Source organism: Panicum hallii, chromosome 9, assembly GCF_002211085.1.
Source record: "Panicum hallii strain FIL2 chromosome 9, PHallii_v3.1, whole genome shotgun sequence".
NCBI classification, from domain to species: Eukaryota; Viridiplantae; Streptophyta; class Magnoliopsida; order Poales; family Poaceae; genus Panicum; species Panicum hallii.
The window spans coordinates 44,742,721-44,755,071 of record NC_038050.1 but is presented as its reverse complement, the minus strand read 5'-3'; the positions used below and the strand labels follow the sequence as shown (position 1 = coordinate 44,755,071).

At 42.8% G+C, this 12,351-nt stretch overlaps 1 non-coding gene across 1 annotated transcript; it reads left to right on the top strand.

Annotated features, from left to right (window-relative positions):
• The first annotated feature begins 11,773 nt into the window (after nucleotides 1-11,773).
• On the top strand, nucleotides 11,774-11,912 carry LOC112878366. Its single transcript, XR_003225696.1, has one exon. It is a non-coding gene; the product is annotated as a small nucleolar RNA Z247 (small nucleolar RNA).
• Nucleotides 11,913-12,351: the final 439 nt, after the last annotated feature.

Below are 12,351 nucleotides of genomic sequence, written 5' to 3'. Positions count from 1 at the left end.
AGATCGATCAACATCCCTTCCCTACAACAAATGTCAACATGGTAGAGCTTGGGGGGAAGACCAAGTACTGAAATAAGAAAGGGCAAGAAAGTCCGGATCGGTTGACCCTAGGGTCCAGGTATTGGGCGATGAAGCCAAGGGTGATGAACATCAGACCCGCCGGCATGAAGCAGGGTGAATTTCTGGAGCTGCACGCCGTCCTAGAGTCATGTTGCACATGTTATTGAATAAGTATAGACGACGGCAGGAGAAGGACCAGAGGCACCGTGAAGCAGAACGACATGATCAGGAGTCACACTGGCACTGTCCTTTCTTTGCTTATTGTTGGAATGAAGGCTCAAGGCTGCCCTCAGTCCAAGATTGCCTGGAATGCAACAGGCATCAAGGAGGTTACCATGGCTACAAGAGGCAACGTCACTCCATCCATGATCAGATTGAGTACCGATCTCAAGAAGGGGAAAGGCCGATGCGCGAAAAGCGGTCAGAAGAATATGATCGTCGTGATCGGCCACAAATAAGAGTTCCGGTGCATGAAAGTTTAAGATTCCCGCAAGACCAATCAGCCAGGCAAAGCGGCACCAAAGAGTTGGATGAACCCGCATACCGCCGCGAGTTGCTTTCGGAATCTGATTTGCAATGGTGTCCTGGAGGTTTGACAAGGTCACAAAAGAGGAGAGTACAACGCTTAATACATAAGTCTGGTGCCCGAAAAGGGAGGTCGATGAGCCTGAAACATCGGCCGATATAAATACGGTCTTCTTCTTGCCCGCAGAATATCGGAGTCAGCAAGATGAAGAGGATGAGGAAGAAGCCGCTGCACATTTGGTTTTGCACCCTCAGCAAGCACGCTTCGACAAGCTAGAAGGAGAGAAGCGTTGACATCTCAAAGCTTTGTACCTGAAGGGCTTTGTTGATGGGAAGCCGATGACCAAGATGCTGGTAGATGGAGGTGATGCCGTCAACCTCATGCCATACACTACATATCGGAAGCTGGGGAAGACTCAGGGAGACTTAATTAAGACCGATATGATGCTCAAGGACTTTAGTCGGACTTCCCCGCAGGCCAGGGGGCTCTGAACGTGGATCTCACCATCGACAGGAAGACTTTACCTATAACTTCCTTTGTTATCGATGGAAAAGGGTCTTACAGCTTGCTCCTCGAGCGTGATTGGATTCACGCAAACTGCTGCATTCCTTCTACCATACATCAATGTCTCATCCATTGGCAAGGTGATGACATAGAAGTGGTATCAGCCGATACAACAACCAGCATCGCTGCGACCGATGCACTAGCTTGGTAGTTCGACGGGATAAAGTGCCTGTCAGGAAAAGCATGGGAAGGAAGTTCTCACAAATTCCTAATTTGGGACTAAAGCCGAGCCAAGCCATCCGCTCGGATAGTTTGTTTTGATGCATAACGAGTTTAATCAAGAAGGCCAGAAAGGGCACAAGGTGATACGGGTGGGTGCATTAGAAGAAAGAAGCATTGGTCTAGTTTTGATATTGCCTCAGGGGGCAAGTTTTGAATTTATTAGTTCGGTTTGGCTAGGATGTTCAAGCAATCTAGTTTAGTGTTTGATAAGTGAAAAGGTAAAAGCTGATGTAAGCAATAAAGCATCGACTTAGAAATAGCCAATACTACAAGTATCGCCTTTAGAGCAAAAATATTTACACCCAATGTTTTGTTCCTCGCCATGATGGGCATGTCATACCAAAGTATTGAATCTGCCACGCAGGGCACAAAAGTATCAAGGGTTTCTAATCGGCCATATTCATAGAAGCATGCTTGTATGGAAGCCGATTGGTTTCTAGGTTTATGAACTCTATAGGATCAGGCTCGCCAATTGGACCCAGATAGAGCAGGGAGGAGCCTTCTTCTTTGGGAATCAGAATTTTGTTCTTCAAATTCTACACCAAGAAGAAAAAGGGGAATCAAGAAATAGTTGTTGGGTTCTAGCAGAATCGGCAAGGCATGGAGGAATACTGGAGAAAGAAAAGGGGTATACAAGAAACAAAGAAAGTCTTTACCTCTAAAGTGCCCGGAGCCGCCATTGATGAAGAACCCGAGGACGCCGCTGCTGATGAAGAACCCGCTGCCACCACTGATGGATGCTTTGGCAAATTTGGGAGATGCTGCGAGTTCACCGTCCGGAGGTTGAACGAAGTAGATGGGCGAATGGATGCAGGGGTGCTCGGTGCCGTAGAGCTCGAACAAGAACCGTCGGTGGAGGTTTTCTTGGCAGAGAGATGGAATGACGAGGGGAAAGAAATGAGATGTGCGAGAGTGGGTTTTTAAAGATAGAACCCAGCAATGCTCCAGAGATCGAGGAACCTGATGGCGTAATTTGGAAAAAAATGATCAGTATGAACGATCAGTATGGGAGAAATTGAGGCCTGTTTGAAGTCGGTTCTCGACGGAAGATCATCATGACTTACAGGAAATTCGGAATAAATTATTTATTCCAAAATTAGGGGGCATGTGTTAACGTTAAAAATTTGCAGAGTTATTTATGAAAGCCGATAGGATCATGGGAAGGTTTATTGAGGTCAAATGTATCAAGGATCCCGGTCAAAGGTGACGTGGTGGTTAGTCAAAGCTGATGCAGACTCGGTCAAGGGGCAGTCAGAAGGAGTTGGAATTGGACTAGAAGATGATGTCATCAGAAGATCTGGGAGTCTAATTTCTTTTGAGAAAAATATGGTAGATTTAGTTGCTTTCTTTCGGAACAGTTTGTTAAGTCGTGATAAGTTAGGAGTCATAGCCTCATGCTATAAATAGCAGACCTTAGGGTTTTGTAATGAACAATCATCAATCAATACATCTTTTCTCAGCACTTCGCCAAAACCCTAGGAGTAGGAATAGAGTACTTTCTCTGCGAATTCTTCAGCAAGTAGGACTGCATCAAATCGATCTCCGTCTTGTTGGTAAGTTCATATTTATCAGATTTTCTAGGCTTTAGCTATCGCCACATCACTGTAGTTTCGTCTAGCTCAGTCTACAAGTTATCGATTTCTATCAAATTTTTGTAAGGCTGCATCGTTTGATCTCTTGCTAGTTCTGAATAGATCTCACAATTTATCAAGTGGTAATCATCGGATTTTCGGCTTTATCTAATCTTTTCATGCAATTATTTTTATAGCCGATTCATCTTGTGATTATTGCTTCTACTACCATATCATCTACGATCTTGTCCTTTGCTGAGTGTAGGCTGACCGAATGATTCGCTTGCCTTGTTGTCGTTATCTCAGGCTGTCTCAGTTAAGTCCGATCGTTGAGTAATGATGCTAAGTTGAGTCTTATTGTCTGGATCTATTTACTGTTTAGCGGTGGCATGATTGTGGTGGTTTGGTAGTGAATCAATCAGCTTTCTTGGCCGATTCTAAGCTTAACGATAAGCGTAAATTCTAAGTAATTAGATGCATCAGTTAATTATGTTTGACTTGTTGCCCTGCCATTAGCGTTGTCTCGGTTTGATCCGATCCGACCCATGCTGACAATAAGTTTAGCTTAATTAAACGCATGTGTTCAGTTATGAGGTTTTTATTCTTAATCCTATTTCGTCACGAAATCGGCTTTGTAGCCGATATACAGTTTGTGCTTCGGATGACCTGGCCAATGCATTTGTTGGAACTATTCGGAATCCGAGCCGATACATTCCTTATTGTTTTACTGATTAAATTTTTTCTCTTATCAATTGTAGGTCAAATTGACTAGCATGCTTTGAACCTGATTTGCAGGACCTGCACTGGAGATAAGCAAAGCTCCCATGTCTTAGCGTGTCATACTCTGCGAGATTCAAATTCTGATTTTTTACAGCAACAGGATGATAACACCCATCAGCCATGCTAATATTTGTATCTGTATGCGCTAAAACATCAATATATATTGATATTTGTATCTGCATTATTTCTTGATAATAGTTTTTATTCTTTTTCCGCACATGCCTTGGTTAAGGTACTTGATCCATTTATTTTCCCATTTTAGTAGGGGTGGAAAATGGGCAACATCAGTCCGAATTACTGTGTACGCTAAAATATCAATATAGATATTCGTATTGGCATTTATCTTGAAACGAATATTATAGTGGATATATCCAATTCCATTTTCTAACAAGTTTTACTACCCAAATTTGTATCCATACTCGACATAAACATGGATATGGATGGAAAGGTTTTACCTCTAGACTTTACTTTAATCTTTTGATTAAGGATCTAAGTAGTATTTTTATATTACTACTCATAAACTCTTTAGGCTATAAATATATTATTTTTAAAAATTTTAAATTGTGTAAAAATAATTTGCTAAGAGTTTTGATTGTTTAAAAGCTATCTCTATGATTGATGAGTAATAATACTAGTTTTATTTGACTAATGATATATCAACACTAATTTAAGATGACTACTTGTATTGATGTTTTAAATACCCCACATTCAACTATTTAACTTGAAACTATTATATTTAAAAGTCGTGCAATTAGACTAATTATTTTTGGAAGTGTCCTAAATCCTAATAAAGTTGGATCTATGATTAATTCTAACTTTAACTTAAAATATTACTAACGAAATAGCAATTGCTTCTTAACCATGTCATGGAGATAGCACTAAGACCATATATTTGGCATAATAACCATGCATATGTAACGTTCTGATAAACTCCATGCAATGCATAGCTAAATATCAAAATGTAAATTCGCTTGGTGTTTATTTTCGAACTTTATAATTAACTTCTATTGGTGTTGATTTTGGAACTATCGTCTTCCTACTATACAATTTTTCCATCAGCTGTGTGTGGATTTTGAAATCCATGTGTACAATGATGAAGAGCATAGTTACTTGATTCGAAATATGACTGCAATGTGTGCTTGTGACCATGTAAATTATTGAACTGCACAGCAATTTTCATTAAAAACTGTGCTGTTATTTGAGTCGCCATTACTCAAGTTTTTTCTTCCCGCTGTCACTTGTAAGAATGATCACAGGTTTCGGACAAAAGATTGGATAACTAGATCTGATTGTTAGGAGTCACCCTTCTCTCTCACGTGTAATTATATTACCCCCTCTAACCTTCTATTCTATCTTTAAGTTAGTAGGAAGGTATACACTTGTCACCGGGTACCACACTACCACCTGAAAACACCTTAATTGATATCATGTTTTAGAAGTCACTACAAATATGCTCTAGCCATAGAAGCCCACATTATTGTCCCTCAGTATATTCTATCTCGGATCACGAAGAAAACCATTTCATCATTCACTTAAGAGAGCGGACCAAATAGACACAGGCCGGCCGCAGCTGATCATCTGTCCTGCGTGTCCAGAACGAATGCAGTCTGTCCGGGCGGCATGAACTCTGTCGCATTACGCATGAAGTGTGGGGTATAACGGTCAACCCGGCCGGCATATATGCCGTGAGACAAGCCCCTTTTTGCCGACTTGGAACTCATTTCACGGTGGTGCGGCTAGTAGCCTGCATGCTTAACCTAGAGGAGGCAGGTACCCATACCTCCCAATGATGGGGGAGCGGGAAAGCTAAAGAATCTAGGCCCCCTCCTCCCATGTTATCGAATGAAAGCCCTAACACAGGCATGCTTCTTGATGGCACGCAAGCTCCATTCTTGACTCTTGAGTCTGAATGGAAACTGAGTTTGGAATGTGTTCATTCCTGTATCAAAGCAACGGGATGTTATTGATCACATCAAGACCATGGTGTGGACAAGCCGGCCTGTTTCAGCTTCTTTACCACAATGCATGATAAGCCAATAAATTGTTTGTTTCCTGGTATTTTTTTGAGTCTTGTCATGTTTTGGATGACTTTTGGGCCAGTTCGAGAACTTTAATAAGAGTATATTGATTTTGCAGCCCAAGAGGATTTTGTAGCTCTCTTTGGATGACAAACAAATCCCTTTGGACATGGGTGGTCAAACATCTTCTTCTATCAGTCAGTATAGGTGAAATCATGCATGTCTGGACTAAGGGCGCTCCTCCCCACATCTCGACCATTGATCGGGTTTACAATACTGAATATGCGAGGATGCATACCAAAGCTGATAGTGCTAGTGCTGTCCAGGATGTTCGAACAGCCCTCCGGTAGTTTGCATGCATCTGAAATTGCTTTTAATTTATCTGCAGTACTAGCTTGGGTTTACTTGTGATGGCCTGGGTACATGCATGGTCTGCCGCACCTCTACCCAAATATATATATTTTTGCTTGCAAAACTATGGCAGCATACGAGCACGAGCTGGCTAGAACATCGCGTCCCATTGGAGAATGGAGGCTTGGAGAGCTGCACCAACGCATCCAAACCAAGGAGAGCGAAAGGAATGGTAAAAGAAACTATCCCGGGCATCGGGGAGAGGACCGGAGGGCATGGAGAGCAGAGAACCGCATCATTGCGTTTTGTGGCGAGCGTGTCACCAGCTTTTAAATATAATATCTTTCTTCCCCGGCCTATCTCAGTTGCTGCATCCATCCATGAACGACAGAGAGAGAGTATGGTACGAGCACTCCAAACTCCAAAGGCACTTTGCACACATGGAGACCAGTGACGCAGCAGCAGCAGCAAGAAACACACTCACCATGGCACTCATTAGCACCTGCGTGCCGCTGCCAGAGGGCCTGGAAGCAAGGACGTGGGCCCTCCCGGAGGTTCATGCAGCGATGGGACCCAGATGTCAGTGTGAGATCTAGAAGCGGACGATCGAGCGGGAAACAGACTGGGACGAGCACGCAGGAGCGCGTGAGCCCCGGGGGGCACGGCGTCAACCTGGGCTGGGGGACATTCCTTCGCCCCGCCCGCCACCGTGTCTCCGCTTTCCCAGCTCTCTTTTGGCCCCCACGATGAAAATGCTGCTTAGAGCAAAGCTAAGTAGAATTTGTTGTGCGTCGAGCCTGCTACTCCGTTTAGCTAGATAGATTCCGCAGAATAGTTAGCGGCAACAACTGCAACTTGCATTGGCCAGTCTCGGTATAGTGGGACCAAGACAGCCTAATCAGTTGGTTCATGTGGAAGGGGTTTTAGTTTGCGCGTGTCTTATTTCTTCACAAACGCACGCTTAATTAAGCATGATGGCTGTTGAGGATGGTTATGTGGCTGCAGTGTCATTCATTCTACTGGCCCAGATTACTCATGTAAAAGGGGATGGATGACCATGATTTAATTTATCTATAATATAAGCCTCTTCCCTTCGCCAAAGAAAAATTGAGAGTTTTAACTAAGAGTTGAAATGCTCAATTTTAAAGATTTAACCCATGCATGTGCCGAAAGTTGCAATGTCTGCGTGAAATTTGAAGTAGTTTAATCCAAATGTTTCTCAGTGAGGAGATTTTGTTCATATGATGTTCTTAGATCAAATGTGTCATTCTGGTTCTAAAGTTCATAATAATTGTTATATGGAGTTAAGGTCTCAAAACTAGAAGCTCAATTTTTTATTCCCACATTAAGAAAGTTGGAATTTTGTTTGGATCTCAAGTGAAACTATTTTTTATATTAGAAAAAAAGGAAGCCCCCTCAACTTCAGTTTGACTCTAAATTAAAGGTACATGAATCTCATCTGGAAGGTAAAATGGGTTGATTGGGCATAGTGTATCTACTGTACTCCAAAGGGGAGTTCAGCGTGGGAAACTTTGTTGTGGTCAATTGTGTACGCTCGTGTAAATATCATGGCCTTATTTTCTCACACGATTATAAGAAATCAAATATAGAGAATTTGAATTTTTTTTAGAGAAGTTCATGGCAGTTAAAAAAAGAGAGCAAAAAGTAGCAAGTACAATTCAGGATAATGGTCAAACCAAATTTTCTGACCATTTATCATTGTTGGCCCTGGAATGTAGGCATCATTTGGAACTAGCCTAGCTAATAGGTACCCGTACCCCTAATTCTAGCATCCTAGAAACAATGGACAATAGAACCACGAACTTGGTCCAAACCTTCATCTTGCTGAAGTGACACGCATGACCTGTTAGGTACCCTTGCATAACGACAAGCCATGTTAAGGTTATGACCGGTCAAGCTGAAGTGATTGTCCGCCGGCTGGCTGGGCCGGGGCTCCTCCTCTAGCACTAGCAGCCTCACAAATAATGATGGCCGCATGTTCCCGGCGACACGCCGGCCGTCTCCTGCCGCCGTGTTTGCTTGCAGTAAGATCATGTGTACTAGTACTAGTATTAGCATGCAGTCGGCTAGGCTTTATTTGGATTCTAATAATCTCCCCAACTGGTATGGTCAGTCACTAGCTATCAGCTCAGCATCTTTAAATGATCCTATGAATTTTAAACATGTGAACACTTCACACCTTCAACCTTCAGAAAAAAAAGAAGGCTATGTGATGCATTTTTTCTGTCAATTTTTCATTTACATATTAATTAGCTGCTGGTAGTTCAACGGTCCATTCATAGTTTTTTCACTGGTTAAACTCATCACAGTTCACTATCCGAACTTGTGTTCGAATCTAAAGTAATTCTGGTCCCCACACTGTATGGATCCTAAGCATATATACGCTGCATGTTAAAAAAACAAAAAACGATGCGTGCTGCCACTGAAGGCGTATGTAAATCCAGCAGGCAGACAGCGGAGGGCGGCCTGCACCCCCACCCTACTCTCCATCATGCAAGCGAGCGCGCGCGGCAGCGACGAGGGATGAGACGAGGGGCACCCGCCGGAAGGGGACATGATGCCCGCCGCCTCTCGTGGGCTGCCGCAGCACCCTCCAACTCAAGACAAAGCCGGTATCCCTGCGCGCCACTACCGTATGTTTCTACTCATAACGAATCATACACATACCACCACTTGCTTGCATTCGGGGTTGCAGCTGGTGAATGAGTGTATTGAGCACACACACACACGCTGCTCGTGACGATGGCTTTTTGAACCTGCATGTAGTGGTGTAGATGAGACAAGGCCTTTGGCAAAAGCGACTCCGACTAATTGTCAAAGCAGGCCACTTTTATGTGGTACGGTGCTAAAGTGCATCCATCGATCGAGATTCCTCAGAGAAGAGGCGACGCCCGCATTGACATCTATCTATCTATCTATCTATCTATCTATCTATGGTACCTGAGGAGAGGAGGAGAAGGAATCGAGTATTATACAGACCGGCCTGAGCATTATTCAGTCCTGTCGAGTGCCACGACTGCATTGTGTTTGTGCATGTGTGTACTTTATTCCTTTGGGAGATCCCTGCCCTGATTTTATTCGCATACTCGCATGACTCTCATAAAGATACGGAGGCTTATGAGGCATCGTGCCGTCTCTCATTGTTCAATTCGTTCCAGCAGGCTACATGCATGTCTTTTGGCGTGCAAAAATCCTCAAGCAGGTCGCCCTGATGATGATGATGCGTACATGCTGCACGTAGTTAGTTCGGTATGTTATGTGTTTATGAAGACCGGATCAAGATATTCCACGTTATCGAGATGCGCGTCGTCTTTGAGCTTGGTATGATGCTAGCTGTGGCTTATTTTGTCGTGCCGTCATTCTTTTCTGCCACCAAGTTCAAACTTTACATGCTGCATTGTATCCTCCAATGTGTGAGGGCCGGGGCCTGGGGGATAGGATCCAATGGAGGGGGTTCCGATCGAACTCATGGTTGAGTAGACATTCAATTCTGCTACTAGTTGTTGGAACTACAATCTGCAGACATGCATGGCTACATGTTTGACATGGTTGAGCAGACAGGCGGCCGCTCGTAGTACGAGAGCAAAGAGGTCAGCTTGTGCAGCAAGAAGTTTCAAATTTCAGTGCATCGTGTTAGAATATGTGTTGTAAACTCTACAGTCACGAGATAGTCCTACTCGGTATTGGCCAGGAGCTGTTCTAGATAGTTTATTTCTAGGATGTTGTAATCGTGTAGAACTCAGTTTGTTCGTAGCCAATCCATGTAACTATCTCTCTCGTGTATCAAACTCTTATGCTCTGCGCAACTATATAAACATGCACCCATCATGACCTCACTACCGGATTTACCTTTTTTGCCGAGTGCCTGGGGCACTCGGTAAAGGCTTTTTTGCACTCGGCAAAGGTTTTGCCGAGTGTTGCACTTGGCAAAGAACGCTCAGCAAAAAATCTATCGGCAAAGAGGTCTTTGCCGACAGATTTTTGTCGGGCACTCGGCAAAGACTTTGCCGAGTGCCAAAAATAAGCACTCGGCAAAATGTAAATCGGAAAAAAATCCAAAAAAAGAAATAGGAAAAAAAAATTATTAGGGGAGGCATGCACAGCCAATTTTTCATAAATTGTCGATGATAGATTTCGAACTCACAACCTCCTGCACACAAACAACTCCCTCTACCACTGCAACATTGGATCAAGTGTGTCAACATTACGTTTTTATTCTCCACATATTATAATTAACCGAGTGTAAATTGTTTATTTGGGATAGTAAATAAATTCAAATAAAAATATTATTAACTACAAAGTGGCATAACTTTTCGAGATCTACAACTTTTATTTTGGTAGTTTCTTCATCCGAGATCGTTTCCAAAATTTGAATTTCAAATTTAAAAACTTCAAACGTATTTTAATATGACACAATGATTTCAAATCAAAACATTGTCAACTACAAACTTTCATAACTTTTTGAGATCTACAACTTTAATTTTGGTGGTTTTTTCCATTCGAGGTCATTTGCGAAATTCGAATTTTAAATTTTCTAAATTTAGATGTAGTTTTTGTTGACAAGATGACTTCAAATTAAAATATTGCCAACTGTAAAATCTTATAACTTCTCAAGATCTAGAAAGTTTATTTTAGTTGTTTTATCATTTCTTCATCTGACATGATAATTCTAATATTATTCACAAATCTTATATATCTCTCTTATAGTTTCATAAACTACGAGAGAGATATATATGTTTTGTGAACAAATTTATATTTATTTTATCAAATGAAGAAATGACCAAAACAAAAATTGTGCATCTTGATGAGTTATACAACTTTGTAGTTGAAAATATTTTTATTTAAATTAATTTACTAGCTCAAAATATGATTTAAAAATTATCTTTACCTAGTGTTCTTAAAAAACACTCGGCAAAGGGACTCTTTGCCGAGTGTCGAAAAAAGGCACTCGGCAAAGAGCTTCTTTGCCGAGTGTCTAAAAAAGGCTCTCGGCAAAGAGCCTCTTTGCCGAGTGTCCGAAAAAACCACTCGGCAAAACACTTGACACTCGGCAAAGATCTTTTTTTCCGGTAGTACCTTGAGATTAAGGCCGACATTTCCACCAATATCTTCTGCACCTTTGATTTCTTTTATGGTAATCAGAGCCACCTCTTCTTTCATCTAGACATCGGACCTCCATGGCGTCAAGCTCAAGTACTGGCTCCTCCAATCCTCTTATGGGGATCCAAGTTACAGAAAAGCTGACCAAGAACAGCTATGCGCTATGGCGAGCGCAAGTTCTCACGGCCATCCGTGGTGCTTGGCTTGAAGTCTATATCACCGGCAAGGTTGTTGCTCCTGAAGCAGAGGTTGATGAAAAACAAGGCGACAAGGTTGTCAAAGTTATCAACCCAGCATATGAGGAGTGGTATGCTCAGGATCAACAAGTCCTAGGACTTATCTTCATGTAAGTTTCCAAATATGTACTGACAAGAATTGCCGATGCAACAACGGCAGCAGAAGCCTGGAAATCAATTGGGGAGATGCATACTTCCCAATCTCGTGCGTGATCTGTTAATGTGCACCTCGCACTGACTACCACTAAGAAGGAATCCATGTCCATCATCGAGTACTACAGCGAGATGAAGGGGCTTGGTGACGAGATGGCGGCTGCAGGGAAGCCGTTGGACGATGAAGAGATGGTGGGCTATATCATAAATGGGTTGGATGCTGAATTTAATCCCGTGACTTCTGCTCTCATCATAAGAGTGGAACCCATCACCATGCCCGAGCTATTCTCTCAACTTTTAAGTTTTGAGACCAGACTCAACTTACAGCAACGAGGATCATCATTGTCTGCTAACTTGGCTAGCAGAGGGCGCGGTGGCATGGTGGACGCGGCAACAACCGGGGTCGCAGCCGCAATTCCAGCAGCAGCGGCCGTGGTCGTGGTGGCGCGTCACAACAGTAGCAACATCGCTACTTTCAGAACCGCGCCGACAACAACCAATCTAATGAATGATGACCAACCTGTCAAGTGTGTGACAAAAAAGGTCACACGGCCATTGAGTGCTGGTACAGGTTTGATGAATTTTATGGTGCAAATAACAAAGTGCAGGCACAACTTATGGTGTAGATACGAACTGGTATATGGATTCTGGCGCTTCGGATCATGATACAGGAGATTTGGAGAAGCTCTCTGCTCGTGATCGATATGGCAGCAAAGATCAGATCCAAACGGCTTGCAGCTCAGGTATGG